This window comes from Capricornis sumatraensis, chromosome 6 (assembly GCF_032405125.1).
Source record: "Capricornis sumatraensis isolate serow.1 chromosome 6, serow.2, whole genome shotgun sequence".
Taxonomy (NCBI): Eukaryota; Metazoa; Chordata; class Mammalia; order Artiodactyla; family Bovidae; genus Capricornis; species Capricornis sumatraensis.
The window spans coordinates 95841377-95854180 of record NC_091074.1 but is presented as its reverse complement, the minus strand read 5'-3'; the positions used below and the strand labels follow the sequence as shown (position 1 = coordinate 95854180).

Sequence of the window (12804 nt, the reverse complement as noted above, 5' to 3'; positions counted from 1 at the left end):
GACCTGCCACTGATGGCAGGAAATTGAGCAAAATTAAAAGTCTATAAACACACATGACAGGCTTTCTTGGAAAAGCTAGTCCATTTCCAGGACAGCTTTCCAAAGGAAAGAACAGAGAACAGAAAATTGGACACTGGGTCATCACAGATCCCCAGTGATTCTGGTAATGGGAAAGAAACACAAGTGTAGCCTCCCCATGAGGGTCAAATAGCACAGAAATACCACTGGAAGGGACCCTCCAAGAACACAGGGGACAAATGCAGAAGGGAAGCAAATCCTATGCCCATAAGAAGAATAAGTCTGACAAGATTTCCACACAGATATACCTCCAAACTGCGGAGGCCAATAGAACAGAAGCACGGGAAAGTGCAAAGCACTGCAATTCGGACATCCATGCTCTACAAAGTTGTCATAGTATTCTGAAACTTGATTTCTAGACCCAAAATCAACACTGGCATTTCTGGCATAGTTCTTAAATTCCCTCATATCCAGTAACTTTCATCCTAAAGCCAGAGTGTAGGTACTCTTTGGATTTTGAAACATTTAGGGGAAGTATAGCATGAATTTGCAGAGCAGGTAAGAAATAGGTAAAGCCAGCATTTTCCAGAACTTTTCCATTAGGGGATGTTTCTAAAGATGATTTAAACTCCACCCCCAGGCCTGGTAGAAATGCCAGGTGCAGATATTCAGGTCTATTGCAAATATGCTGTAGTCTTTGAGGTCACGCATGACTTACAGGGAAATCCACTGGGTTGGAGAGTGATCACTGCCTTGCAGACCACCACTCATCACTGACCACAGGTGAAGTCTGGGAAGACCTTGCCCCACTGAAGACTGGCATTACTGTCAGAGCCCGATCATTCTAAGGGTCATTTCAGTAGCCATTCATTTAATGTCTCCCAGAGAGATGCATTGTGCTGCGTGACAGTGTTCTGAGACAAGGTAGCTCACCTACAAATGAAACTATGACACTGTGATGGCAGGTGTATTATGTGCAGATCCAATTAGTAGAGTGAGCACTAATGAAGACTATGGACTTGAGTTAAGAGTAATGTATCTGCACTGGCTTATTAATGATAACAAATGGACCTCACTAATGCAAGGTGTTAATAATAGGGGAAACTGGGCATGTGGAATCCTATATGCTATCTGATCAATTACTCTGTAAATCTAAAACTTTGCTTACAAAACTATTAGAATCTGCTGATTGCAAAAGAGAGAGCAAGAGAGAGGAAGAACACATATGTATACACGGAGCCCATATGTAAACAGAATATTGCCAGAAATTTTCTGGTTGACTGGGAGCAGACTTAAGAAACAGACTTAATCATCTATCTTTTCATTCCTTTTGAGCTGTATACCAAGTGTATGCATTGCCTTTGCAATAAGAAATGTGATTTTAAAAATTAAAACCAAAAAATGAAATAAAGGAACTAAGAGAAAACTGTCCTATTCCTTAAGTATATAGCTTCCCAGGTGGCACAGTGGTAAAGAATCCACCTGCCAATACAGGAGATGGAGATACAAGAAACATGGGTTCAATCCTTGGTCAGGAAGATCCCCTGGAGTAGTAAATGGCAATCTACTCCAGTATTCTGGCCTGGAAAATTTCATGGACAGAGGAATCTGGCAGGCTATGGTCCACGGGGTCATAAAGTGCCAGGCAAGACTGAGCGACTGAGCACAATATTTAAGCAAAAGCAAAGTGCTAGGAAGACAGAGAAGCAGAAGCAGATCAAAGTAATTAAAAAAACAGGTAAACCCTGGACCCAAACTTTAGAGGTATCTGGTTGGGTTTTGTTTTTATTTTTGCCCAACTGTTGGTAGATTCCAGCTGAAAGTGCAGATGTACAACCTCTGAGCAACAGTGCAGTGGTCATATAGTAACAACCGAGTCAGATAGGATAAGCGGCTGGAGCCATGTAGCTATGGGGTCCAGTTGGCCACCCGTCTCCCCGTTGTCTGGAATTGTGTCTCTTCTCTCACTTACAGAAGCTTGGACCTCTGTAAGCTGTACATGTTCAGGCCCTAGAGGCAGCTAGTTCAGTTGGTCAACCAGTTTTTCCTTATTATGGAACCTGTCCATTATGGTTGGGGAAGATCTCCCACCATGCTGGATGGTAACCCAAAAGGAGCAATACCAACAGAGACAATGGTGCTACATTGCTCCCATGGCTTAGCCCAACCCAGCAATTTCTAAACACACCCAAAAGACAAAAGAAAACGATCAGCAAAGACTGCAGGTTAACAGACCAGGGTTTGGGGCGGAAGCCAGGAGAGTCAAGGACTGATTATTGTGTGTTGTTGCTGTTTTTAGAGGAAAAATATCCTAAATATCTGTGCATGGAGCATTGTATTGTGGCAACAAGAGGCCAAAGCTTCCAGTTTTGCTTAGTAATTTTTTCAAATGTTATAAAGCATGTCACCCTGTGGATTCATAAGCTATTTCTTTTTCTCATCAGACGGAAATACAGCAAAGACTGTAACAATATTCTAAATTCCTGGCAAAGAGCCTCAGGACCATCAAGAAGAGCTAAATGTCCTCTGCTCAAAGCCTCCTTGAAATGTCAAGTGCTCTTGTGACTTTATGCAAGTGGCACAGAAGTAACGTTTCAAGCTTTGAGGACTCGTTTCACTCCTGAGAGAGGGATTCTGCCAAGCAAATGCTCTATCACCTCGTAGTGCATCCAGCTCTGTCTCAAGTTCTTCCTGAGGGCCACTGCATCTCTTTCTTAGAGTGCCTCTCTGTTTCTCTCCATTTAGCACAAGGAGTATGTTCACTTAGCTTCCAATTTTATTAGTGGAACTGAATTTATTGCAGTCAGAGATGCTGAAGTTAGTCACAAGGTACAGTGGGGTGCTACTGTGGTCCCACTAGAGTTGGAGTTCAAGTAAGAACTGACAGCCTAAAACCCTGGTGTGCAGAAAAATCACCTGGGCCATTTATTATGTGGCAGATGCTTCCTAGATCTGTAGCATCAGATAATCTGAGGATGGGAACCAGGAATATGCCATAATTCCAGACATGTCAGCTACCATCTACAGTTAGAAATTTGCAAGCCCAGCTGAGAACTGGAATTATTCCCCCCTGCAGCCGATCAGAGGATGAGTGGGTCACCTGGGATGAGAACTGGAGATCAAGGGGTCCTGCATTTCTGTTCCACCAAAGTCTCTGGAATCTAAATGGCCCATCTATGGCAGTTCGAAAAGGAAATCAAAAAGGTCAGAATATAGGACCTTATGGGCTTCCCTGGTGACTCAGTGGTAAAAAATCCTCCTGACAAGCAGGAGATGTGGGTTCCATATCTGGGTTGAGAAGATCCACTGGAGAAGGAAATGGCAATCCATTCCAGTATTCTTGCCTGGGAAGTCCCTTGGGCACAGGAGCCTGTTGAGCTACAGTCTATGGGGTCACAAAGAGTCAGACATGACTTTGAGACTAAACAACAACATAGGAACTTATGGGATTTGTTATAGTCACAGTAATTACTTAGACTAGAAATGGGAAGGATCTCAAGAAGCAGCAGGTCCCTCATGCTCCCCAGTGAGTGAACATGTGGAGATCACACCCTAGAACTCCCCAGCTGTAACAGCACCAGCAGGGATGCTGCTGCAGCCACTCCCAGGCACCAAGTCTCTCTGACTCTGCACAGCTGCCTCCCACATGAAGAAGCTGCTCAGTCTGCATGCTGGGAATGGTCCACGGGGAACCCTCAGCCAAAAAGGGATGGGACTGGTGATTAGTACTCCGGCTTCCCTGTACCTTGCTGGGCAATCCTGAGGCAGTCTTAGCAGGGTTCATCAGAGGGTCGCTAGCAGGAATGAGCCCCTATCACCACAGCAGTCACCTCATCATTAGCTCCATTTAAAAAAAGGCTTTCCTTCTCCCTTTCCCTCTCCTCCAGTTGCTTCCAAGAGGAACTTGTAACTGAGCAGGACTCTGTGGGGCTGCCAGACCCCTCCCACATATCCTCTGCTTTAGCTCCTCTCTGAAGTACTGAGATAATACTATCTGATGTACATTTCCTGAGTTGTTTTACAGATACTAAAACCCCAACCAAAGGGAAGCAAGTAACAACTTGCTTCAGATCATGAGCATGTAGCCCCCAGACTTGCTGGCTCCTGAGGACTGATGACATTAACCTCTGTGACACCTCACCATCAAGCAATCAGGGAAATGTTCATGAGCTGATCACATACCCCAGGACATCCCCTTCTTCACACAGCCTTTAACAATGCTTTGCTAAAGCTTATCAGGAAGTTTGGATGCTTTGAGCACTAACTGCTCTGGGCTCCTTACTTGGCGCCCTGCAGTAAATGCTGCACTTTCCCCCACCACCACCCAGCATCGGTAGACAGGCTTTACTGGGTGTGGGCAAGCAGATCCAAGTGTGGTTTGGTAACAGAATTGTACCCAGCTTCTTATTTCAGGTTCAGTTTGTGCAGAAAATCAAACTAAGTTTCAAGCTTCATCCTCTGCTCCCTATGAATTGCTTGATTATGTTTTATTTTTTTAAATTAAGGATAGATGAGCAAGAAAAAAAATTATTATATAAGAGTGGGCTAAATCCATATAAACAGATCAATTTTAAATTATTCAAAATAATTACACTAGCAGAAAAACATAGTAATCATAGGAATACAAGTGCAGAGGTGGCAGCTGCCTCTAACTCTAGTGACTATGAAGTGAAATTTGAGTTTTTACTCTGCAAAAGTGACAGTCCCAGCACAATCTGGAACAAAGACATCTGAAATCAGAAAGCAAAAAGAACTACACTGGATGCCAGTGCAAACAATACGGGATAACCAATGACATGAGCTCGCAACCAGAGGAATGATGCACAGCTTTTGTTATTAGGAATTAGATTTTAAGCACACAACTATTATAGTCATAGTCTCACACTGAAAACCACGTGATACTAAAACCTTGCTGTGCTGTGCTTAGTCACGTCTGACTCAGTCATGTCTGACTCTTTGTGACCCCTTGGGTTGTAAGCACACCAGGCTCCTCTATCCATGGAGATTCTCCAGGCAAGAATACTGGAGAGGGTTACCATGCCCTCTTCCAGGACAGGGATCAAACCCAGGTTTCCTGCATTGCAGGTGGATTCTTTGCTCTCTGAGCCCAGGGAAGCCCATGAATACTGGAATCCTGGAATCCTGGAGTGGTTAACATATCCCTCTCCCAGGGGACCTTCCTGACCCAGGAATCAAGCCAGGGTCTCCTGCACTGGAGAAGGACAATACCAGCTGAGTTACCAGAGAAGCTCCTTAAACTTTACCCCTCCTACAAATAGTAACTCAAGATGAGTCATGGATTCAAATGTAAAACTTTAAAAACTGTGAAACTTGGGAAAAAATGTAGGAGAAAGCCTTCAGGATCCTGACCTCAGCAAATAGTTCTTAGACATGACACCAAAAGTATCATCCATGAAAGGAAAATGTTGTTAAGCTGGACTTCATCAAAATTAAAAGCTTTTCCTCTGTAAAAGACCCCGCAGAGAAAATGAAAAGACAAGCTAGAGATTTGAGGAAAAATAGTTGCAAACAAGCCACCCATCCATCTAGCCAACAAAGGATTTGTATCTAAAATATAGGAAGAACTCTCAAAACTCAACAATAAAAAAGAAACAATTCAGTTAGAAAATGGGCAAAAGACAGGAAACATTTCACCAGAGAATATGCTAATGACAAATAAACACACACAAAAAAGATGGTCAACATTATTAACTATTATGGAAGTGAAAATTGAACTATAATCGCTTTACTCCAATCAGAACGGCTAAACAGAAAACATTGATGATGCCAAATGTTCAAGAGGATTGGGGAAACTAGATCACTTATACTTAGATGGTAGGAATTAATGGAAAATGGCACAGCCACCCTGAAAAACAGTTTGGCAATTATTTGTAAAACTTAACATGCAATTAACATACAACCCAGCAATTGTGTTCATGGAGATTTATTCCACACACAGTGAAAAACAGGTACATACACACAGATCTGTACACGAATGTTCACAGTAGCTTTACTTGTAATAATCAGATGCTGGAAATGACCTAAACATCCATCAAAGGTGAATAGCTGAATTGTGCTGCATCCATACCACTCAGCAATAGAAGGGAAGGAACTATTGATCCACTCAAGAACTTGGATTAATCTCCAAGAATTATGCTGAATTAAAAAAAAAATCTGAAAAGGTTACATACTGTCTGACTCCATTTACACAACATTCTTAAAATGACAAAATCACAAAAATGGAAAATAAACCACTGGATGCCAGGAGTTAATGGGATGGAGGTGGTGAGGAAGGGAAGTGGATGTGGCTATAAAAGGGCAACTTGAGGGATCCAGGTGGTGATGGAAGTGTCCTGTATCTTTACTGCATCAGCATCAATACTCCGGCTGTGATATTGTACTACAGGTTTGCAAGATGTTACCATTGGGGAAGGAGGATGGCATGGCAACCCACTCCAGTATTCTTGCCTGGAGAATTCCACGGACAGAGGAACCTGGTGGACTATAGTTCACAGGATAGTGAAGAGTCAGATAAGACTGAAGCAACTTAGCACACATGCACACACCCTTGGGGAACCTGGGTAAAATGCACATGGAATCTCTTTATATTATTTCTTACAACTGCATTGGAAGTTGCAATTAACTCAACATGAAAACACTTAATTTCTAAAACCAGAACAAAACACACAGGAAATGTCATGAATTGAAAGAATTCCAACATCATGTTCAAATACAAAGGCAAAATTTTACTGAGTGTTAATACACGTTAAGCAACAGGAGAAAAAACAATTTTAATGATTTGAGAAGTCAGGGATTCACTGAATAATGACCACTTTATAGTTACAAACTTTGCTTTTAAGTATTAGAAAGGTTTGATATCCATCTTCAAAATGTAAAGGAATATCATTCTCAAAGCCTGGCACTGTTTCTACTATTGAATTCTACATGGATCTCTTCATTCTCTACTACTTGAGGAACTGAGCCAAAACCATCCCAAGCAATAAATGGTACTCTGGTTGCCAAGAACACTATTAATTCACATTATTTAAACCATTTCACCAGCAGCTCTTGTTTTATAGCATCCCATACAGATTTGACCTATTCACACACTTGAGAATTTGCAAGCCTCTTCCCTCTTCCTTTTGATATCACTTCAAAGCCTGCATCTGTTGTCCCCAGTTTCCTCCTGAGTCTCATAAGTGGTTACTCCTTAGTGTGTCTCTGTTACTTTAGTAATTCACCAGGATGCGCGAGACCACACGTTGGCTGTCCACAGTTTAAATTCTTCCTTGTTCATCCAACTTGAGGATGAACCAGGGATTCTTTCTTCTGATCTGAATACAGCTTTCTTTAAAAAATTAGAAAAAGTGGCAAATTTAATGCCAGTAACAAAACATGAGTTATAATTCTTCATATGTCTAGGAGTTTGAATAGTGGACGATTACACAAATTTGGTACCTTTGGAGTTAGTTTGATGACACATTGAGCATCAGAGGGACTTAGGCCCCTGGTAATATTCACATATCCATATGTATTAGTTACTATCTAAAAAATTACCCCACAACTTAGTGACTAAAAGCAACAATATACATTTATTATCTCACAGTTTTTGTGGATCAGGAATTCAAGAGTGTCTTATCTAAGACAGTCTGGTTCAAGGTCCATGATGTGAACCAAAACCAATGCTCAAATCCTCCAGCCAGGCTGGAGGAATTCCCTCTCACTCTGGAGAGCTCAGTGATCTTTGTGCTATTCACTGTCAACTGATTGGATGAGGCCTAATCATTTTGGGACTTCCCTGGTAGCTCAGAGGTTAAAGCATCTGCCTGGAATGCAGGAGACCCAGGTTCGATCCCTGGGTCGGGAAGATCCCCTGGAGAAGGAAATGGCAACCCACTCTAGTGCTCTTGCCTGGAGAATCCCATGGAGGGAGGAGCCTGGTAGGCTACAGTCCATGGGGTCACAAAGAGTCGGACACAACTGAGCAACTTCACTTTCACTTAATCACTTTGGGGAGGGCAATCTGCTTTACTCAGTCTATGTATTCAAATGTTAATCTTGTCCAAAACATCCTCGCAGAAAACATCCAGAATCATGTTTGACCAAATCTGGGTACCCTACGGCCTGTCAAGTTAACAAATAAAATTAAGCATCACACCCACTGTTTCTCTATTAACATATGGACTTTAATTATCACACCATCCCCTCCTAAGTATTTTACTTGCCTATTCGCTGCCCATCCACCATAATGTATGAGTTCTTGATTCTATCATCACCCTGTTCCTGATCACCTATGGTGCTTTTCCTTCCTCTCTTTCCACACCTCAAGTCTCCTTTCTACCACCACACACTTAAGATTCCAGCCTTAATCCCTCGATGTTGGTGAAATATCTAATATTGTAAATGTTTTAAGTAGTAGATTATCATTATGCTTTCCCTTCTGGAATGAATGGTCTGTCTCACAAATCCTTAGTTAACATTCACATGCTTATTTTCCAGGGATTCATGATATCCACTTTGATGTCATATCTCTAGTGCAAGACATTGTTCACAAGGACTACGGATGCTTCATATTCTCCAGTTTTATTCAAGAGTTTTCTTTATATTATCTGCAGATAACACACATGGTTATATTTCCGAGGCCTTATATGGCCAAAATGACTAAATTTTGTTCCGGAATGTGAATTACATTTTTATTAATATAATTTACTTGGATAATAGAGGCTTTTCCCTTAATTATTATCTTCTATCTTCCAATGTTATTGATGAAACATTTAATGCTAATTCCATTGTTTTTTTCCTCACATGTAACTAAAGAGCCCCTTGATGAAAGTGAAAGAGGAGAGTGAAAAAGTTGGCTTAAAGCTCAACATTCAGAAAACTAAGATCATGGCATCCGGTCCCATCACTTCATGGCAAATTAGATGGGGAAACAGTGGAAACAGTGGCTGACTTTATTTGTCTGGGCTCCAAAATCACTGAAGATAGTGATTGCAGCCATGAAATTAAAAAACGCTTCCTCCTTGGAAGGAAAGTTATGACCAACCTAGACAGCATATTAAAAAGCAGAGAACTTACTTTGTCAACAGAGGTCCATTTAGTCAAAGCTATGGTTTTTCTAGTGGTCATGTATGGATGTGAGAGTTGGACTATAAAGAAAGCTGAGCACCAAAGAATTGATGCTTTTGAACTGTGGTATTGGAGAAGACCCTTGAGAGTCCCTTGGACTGCAAGGAGATCCAACCAGTCTATCCTAAAGGAGATCAGTCCTGAGTGTTCACTGGAAGGACTGAGGTTGAAGCTGAAACTCCAATACTTTGGCCACCTGATGCAAAGAGCTGACTCATTTGAAAAGACCCTGATGCTGGGAAAGATTGAAGGCAGGAGGAGAAGGGGACGACAGAGGATGAGATTGCTGGATGGCATCATCAACTCAATGGACATGAGTTTGGGTAAACTCTGGGAGTTGGTGATGGACAGGGAAGCCAGGCGTGCTGCGGTTCATGGGGTCGCAGAGTTGGACACGAATGAGTGAGTGAGCTGAACTGAACATGTTTTGAATTTTTTTTTCTGAATGCTTACAGGTATTATTCACTTTATCTTATCAGGAAACTCTCTGGAATATGTTCATAAATATGTCTAATTTTGTTCATTGTGCTTGAGACTCAGAGAGACCATTGAATAAGCAAAGTCAAGAGTTTCTTCAGCATGGGGTGGTCTTCTTGCACTGGCTCCTCAGTTACTATTTGTCCATCTATTCCTTTCTTCACTACAGATTCCTACAATTTATGTTAGACACCCTGCTTCTTGTGCTTCTCATCTTCTCACTCATAATTTCTCATCAGCTCTCTGACTCTGTTTCGTGAGAGGTGTATTCCACCACATCTTTCAAACCAGAGATACATTTGGGCCCCAGTAAAGGTGATCCTTTCATGATTCATCTCCTAAAGTCTTAAATCAGAATTCATGCATTTTATTTTTGGCCTTATGTGTTGTGACCTCATGTCTTTGAAAGTTTTCCTCCTATTCTTACTAAAGTTCTCAAGTTATTCCATGAGTTCTGCCTCAAGACAAACCATTGATGTTGATGGTTCACCCTGACTTCCCTCTGCCGTCCTGAACCCCCCTAAGTAGACTGCAGTTCCCTCTGCCCACTCAAGGTTGTCACATGCCTTCAGGTTAAATAGTAGGAAGCCCCAGATCAGAGGTGGCCTTGCTGTTGTAGGAGCCAGAAAGGGTTATGTTCCCAACTGGGAATGGACAGAGGGATTTTCTAGTGCAAGGTGACCTCTCCCCCAGCAGCAATTTCAGCTCATAATTAAGCTGCTTTGCCAAATCCAGGGCCAACTTATTCCATTGTCTCCTTGAAGGACCTCATGCATACAACCTTTCCCTCAGAGGGCCCCCTGGCTCTCCCCAGCTCCTCAGACTGCATAGGAAGTGGACCCTGTTCCTGCTGACATCTCTGTTATCCTGGCCTAGATCGCCTTGCATGCCAGGTGTGCTCCTATTCCAGCACAGCTGCGAACACATGTTTGGATCACAGTTCGGGGCTGCTGCTGTGAGGAGTGAGTTTAGTGCATGGACTGAGGTTGCCACTGTACGAGTTTGGTGAAGGAGTGAATCAATGAACAGTACCTTGGGATCACAGCATTTATTATTTGAAAGGAAATGAACCCCTGTCTCTCTTTTTATTAAATGTTGAAGCATTTTCCAGGACAGAAGGCACAGTTTACACCTGAGTCAGGGCCACCTCAGAGGCAGCTCCAGAGACCCCAGCTGGCTTTGGAGAGGTGAGAAGAGCAGTGCATCGGTCAGGGCAGGCTGCTGTGACAAAAGCAGCAGACACTTACTTCTCGTAGTTCTGGAGGTTGAAGTCTGAGATCCCGGGGTCGGCAGAGCTGGTTTCCTCTGAAGCCTCTCTCTCTGCCTTGTAGACAGCTGTCTTCTCCCTGTGTCTTCACATGGACTTACTTCTGTGCGTGTCTCTGTCCTAATCACTTCTTTTTATAAGGACTCCGGGTAGCTCGGTGTCCCTTATAGGTCATTGGGCCTTCCCTAATGACCCCATTTTAACCTAATTTTCACTTTAAAAGTTTTATTCCCAAATATAGTCATATTCTGAAACACTGGGGGTTAGGAATATGTATTTTGGAGACTATGACTCAGCTCATAACAGGTGGTTGCCTCCCTCTGCCCCCAACTCCCTTGGGTTTCTGGAAAGTGAAAGTGAAGTCACTCAGTCGTGTCCAACTCTTTGTGACCCTATGGACTGTAGCCTACCAGGCTTCTCCTCCCATGGGATTTTCCAGGCAAAAGAACTGGAGTGGGTTGCCATTTCCTTCTCCAGGGGATCTTCCTGACCCAGAGATTTAACCCAGGTGTCCCGCATTGCAGGCAGATGCTTTACCTTCTGAGCCAATTCTGGAAAGAGCTTCTAAAGTCCTCCTTCCTTCATGTCTTACTCCAAGCACTTGATTATTTTCCATCCATGGATCTATCCTCTCTGTTCTCTGTTTCAGGATGCTCTACAGTCCTGCATCGTTTGCTAACCACCAAATAGTCCACAGCTTGGACAACCTTTTCCAAGCTTGGGCCACTCTGTGATCAAAGGACCCTATGGGACTGATATCTGTCTCCACTGTTTCAGACACTGATCAGTCTGGTTCTTCCCATGTAATTCCAGGCTGTGGACCTTCTGACATACAGTGCCTGCTTCCCCTACAAGTCTCTGCTGACCACAGGGAACATCTCAAGGAAGTCACCAACTCAAGTCAGATATGAACTTCAGTGTTATCAATATTTGTGCTGGCCAGGTCCAGATAAACTGCTCTTAGGAAGAGCTGTGGACTAAACTACTTGTAGGCTGAACATTCCTACTTCAGATCAACACTGGGATCTGATGTCCTTACTCCAGGGGCCACTTAATCAGACACCCGTTGCAAAGATACTTTCATGGCTGATGACAGCAACTCCACAGACAGGATCTCTACACACAGCCAGAACCACTGGGTGCTGTCATTGAGGTCGGCAGACTACTTTCGGAGGAGTCACAGGACACTTGCTGGAGATTTCTAGTTCTTTAGAGGCAGAATAGGCTAGTATCAAAAACACACAATCTGGATTTTGCCTAGCTTTGAGTGCTGAGTCTCCTGGGTACTGGATGTGTCAAATACTGGGTATTTGACCTCTTTGGGCCTCAGTTTACTCTTTTTATTTATTTATTTGGCCACATCAAGTCTTAGTTGCAACCCGGGAACTTCTCTGCATCTTGCAGGATCTTTCACTGCAGTGCATGGACCTAGCTTCCCCAGAGCATGTGGGATCTTCATTCTCCAGCCAGAGATCGAACCTGCTCCCCCTGCATTGCAAGACAAATTCTTAACCACTGGACCACCCAAGAGGTCCCAGCCTCAGCTTACTCTTCTGTGAAGTGGAAACAATTATAAAACTTATTCCCTAAGAGAATCTGGAGGGTTAAGTATAGCCATCTTTAGAACGTATTTAAAGAGTGTCTAGTGCCTGGAAAATCCCATGGACAGAGGAGCCTAGTAGGCTACAGTCCCTGGGGTCTCGAAGAGTCGGATACAACTGAGCGACTTCACTTTCACTTTTCACTTTCATGCACTGGAAAAGGAAACGGCAACCCACTCCAGTCTCCTTGCCTGGAGAATCCCAGGAACGGGGGAGCCTGGTGGGCTACCGTCTATGGGGTCGCACAGAGTTGGACACGACTGACGCAACTTAGCAGCAGCAATGTGTAGTAAGTGTTTTACAAGTGTTTCT

General features: G+C 43.1%; 1 non-coding gene across 1 annotated transcript; it reads left to right on the top strand.

Moving 5' to 3' along the window:
• Nucleotides 1–7813: 7813 nt before the first annotated feature.
• On the top strand, nt 7814–7885 carry TRNAS-GGA (transfer RNA serine (anticodon GGA)). The gene has a single exon. It is a non-coding gene; the product is annotated as a tRNA-Ser (tRNA).
• The last annotated feature ends 4919 nt before the right edge of the window (nt 7886–12804 follow it).